This window comes from Cebus imitator, unplaced genomic scaffold (genome assembly GCF_001604975.1).
Source record: "Cebus imitator isolate Cc_AM_T3 unplaced genomic scaffold, Cebus_imitator-1.0 Scaffold497, whole genome shotgun sequence".
NCBI lineage: Eukaryota > Metazoa > Chordata > Mammalia > Primates > Cebidae > Cebus > Cebus imitator.
This window is the reverse complement of record NW_016107812.1, coordinates 921,725-925,226: the sequence shown is the minus strand read 5'-3', so window position 1 is coordinate 925,226 and position 3,502 is coordinate 921,725.

Sequence of the window (3,502 nt, the reverse complement as noted above, 5' to 3'; positions counted from 1 at the left end):
TGTGCCTGTGTGTGCATGTGTGCCTGTGTGTGCATGCGGGCTGTGTTTTCTGTGTGTGCCTGTGTGTGTGTGCCTGTGTGTCTGTGCCTGTGTGTGCATGTGGGCTGTGTTTTCTGTGTGTGCCTGTGTGTGTGTGCCTGTGTGTCTGTGCCTGTGTGTGCATGTGGGCTGTGTTTTCTGTGTGTGTGTGTGTGTGTGCATGTGTGTGTGTGCCTGTGTGTGCATGTGGGCCTGTGTTGTGTGAGTGTGTGTGTGTGGGGAGGTCCGAGACCCTGGTTACAAGTTAGAACCACCCGACAGCTCTGAAAAGCACAAAGCCCTGCAGCCCCACCCCGGAGGCGCTCACTGAGCCGGTCGGACGCGCCTGGGTCAGCCCCTCTGAAGCCCCCGGGGCGTCCACCCTGCAGTAACCCCCGTTCCTCACTCGGCCTCCCCGGGACACAGCTCCGGTGTGGAGCGGCTTCAGACCAGCGTGACCCTGTCCTGACGACGACGGGGACTTGGACAGGCGTGCTCGCAGGGAGGATGCCGCCGGCGAAGGCGAAGGCGCACGGGCGAGGGGTCGATTCTCCCAGGGCCCCAGGCCTCCGCCCCTATTTCCAGCTCCCGGTCTGTAGGACCGGCTGTGTGCAGCGGCCTCTGAGGGGCTGTGAAGGCGGCTGGGACAGGGAGGGCTGGGCCTCTGTCACCCTGAGCTGAGGAGGCTGGGGTGAGATTCATTCCAGGGCACCCGTCAAGGAGGGTGAGGAGGGGCCCTGGCCGCATCTGACCAGGAATGTCCATTTCCCTCGCTGCGCACACGCCCTCTCCGGGTGCCTCCCCAGCCCCCAACGTACAACCCGCCACGTGCACACAGTGGGCGTCCCCTCTGGTTGGCAGTTGCTTGCCCGTCCTCTCCTCTCACCCGGGCATGGATGGGCGTTCTGGGGCTTAGGAGTCCCTTTGGTGGCTGTGCCCAGCTCAGTGCCCGCCTCCTGCACGCACCACTGGGTCTTGTTCCTTGCACCATGCAGGCGTCCGAGGCCCACCCTGCTCCGCTCCCTGTGGTGGCCACGGAGGCCTTGAGGCGCTGATGCTCCGCCCTCACCCGGGGCCATGGCAGCTCTGGGTTCCCTCCCTGAGACAGACGGGCAGGTGGAGCACTGGTGCGTCATTCTCCCTCGGGCAGTGCTGCCGGGTTTCGGCCACATTCCTGCGGGGGCCCCCCATTCCCTCCATCTAAGTGGCCTTTGCCCTCCAGGGCCAAGAAAACCCGGGCGCCCGCGGCTGTCTGTGCTCTGCTGCTCCGCGGCGGCTTGGGGGCACAGGTCCGCACTGACTCCAACACCCAAATCCCAGGGAGAGAGTGACTCTGTGTCCAGGACCCAGCAGGAGGGGCAGGTCAGGGCTGGCCCTGAGGCCCCCATCCCCAGGGCCTGTCCCCAGCTCTCCTGCCCGGAGCCCCCGCTGGCTCCCAGCCGCTCCTAAATGTCCCCCAGCTTCTGGCCTTTGGTCCCAGGAGGGATTTGTGGTGGTTACGGTGAGGCCTGGGAAGGAGGTTCAGGCTTGGAGACGTGAGGAGCCGGAGGGGCAGGCAGGGCTCAGGACCAGGGCGGGGCCGGGCAGGTTAGGGCGAGGCCAATTCAACCTGTGTGGGAACGGTGGGGGCGGCAGGGACGGCAGGGAATGCGGTGCGCTCGCGCCTGCGCTGAGCTCACTGAGGGCCTCCGTGGGGCTCCTGCCTGGCCCGGCCACCCCCAGGGCCGGTGGCCCAGCAGAGAATGGAGCTCCATACCGGGTGGGGCTGAGTGTGTCATAAAACAACAGAACCCGTGACGGGACACGTCAGCAGAAGCCTCCAGGACGCGCGTGAGGGGGGTGCTATCATGGCCTATGTCACAGGTGGGGAAACCGAGGCACACAGGGTCTGAGCCCCTCAGCCGGTACTCACTAGACTGTGGGCGGCCCCTGGGCTCCGGGTGGTGCTGGTCCTGTGCTCTGTGTTCTGGCTGGACCCGGGGTCTGAGCCTCCCAGGCCCTGTCTGCTCCCTGGGGCCCCCGGGGACGCTCCGCCCTGGTGGGCTTCACTGCCTCTCCCCACGCTGCACGCAGAAGGAATTTCACTTCCCCTGGGGCCTGTGGCAGGTCTGGCCACAAAGCTGGGTGGATGTGACCAGTGTCTCTCAAGGGTGGATGTGCCTGGGCCTCTGAGGCCCTTCGTCCTCGCTGTCCTCCGCTGGGGTCCTGGGGTGGTGACGACGTGACAAGGAACTGGTTCTGCCATTTGGGGGCCGGCTGTTCCGTGCCTGTGAGGGGCTGCTTATCACTCAGCAGGTCTCAGCTGCCTGATGCACGCGCTCCTGGGAGCAAACATCTGGGCAGAGACCAGGTGACAGGCTCCGCACCCAGGACCTTCACCTGGGATTGGGACAATTTCTTACAGCTGGCTCCATTTCCACCCCCTCCCCTTCCCAGTTTCCCCTTGTTTCAAAAGGCGCTGGGATCCACGCTGGGACCCCCCAGTGGGGCTCTGGCCTCCAGGCACGGGCCTGATGGGGGCCTGGCTGGGCTGTCTTCTGGGCCCTGCCACCATCTTTATGCAAGCTGTGGAGAGAATTTTCTTGTCTTAACCTGTGAGGCTGCCTCTGGCCTGGCTCCTGACCCAAATGTTTCTACTGGGGACATGGGGTCTCCCTGTGGCTCCCTGGGGCCTCCAGCATGTGGCTGGTGGGGGGGACCGGGGCGGGGCCTGGGTGGCCACGGGGGTCCTGTCTGTGTGGCACTGTTCTGTCACTCCCCTCCCGTGGTTCTATTGTGGGGCCTCATGGGTTCAGATGCTTTAGTTACAAACAGCAGAAGAAAAACATCTCTCAAACTGGCTCCAGTGCCAAAAGGCATTTATGGGCTCACGGGATATAAGGAGCTGGACTGGTCCTGCTCCACCCGCGTCCCCGAAGTCCATGAAATCTTCCTCAGGAAACATCTGTGGCCAAATGGTGGCAGCAGCTGCAGGCTCTGAGCCTCCCTCTTGGCCCAGGGCCCCTTCTGGGAGCTCAGGAGGCGCTGATGAGCCTCTGGGCTGATTCAGGGAGTAAGCGTCCCATCAACCTTGCCACATTGAAGGACTCCCTCACGGGAGGGGTGCAGGTGTGTGCCTTGGGGGTGTTGGGGCCGTCTCAGTGCACATGCGGCTTGTGCCGGAGCAACCACCGCCACACGACCCACTACCGGGTTGAGCTGCCTGCCCGTGGCCACGCGCCAGCATCAGTGGGACAGGTGCCACGCCTTGCGGGTCACTTCACTGTGGTTCCATCATCAGAGCCACAGGAATGAAAGGTACACCCTGACTGAGCACACTGTCTCAGGATTGCCATGGCTGCCCGTGGGGTGGGCAATGGGTCCTGGGTGTCTGTGGGTGGGCGATGGGTCCCGGGTGTCTGTGGGTGGGCGATGGGTCCCAGGCATCTGATGAGGAGGTGGGAGGTGAGAACTGGGAGGTGGGGAAGAGGGGATGCTGAGGGGG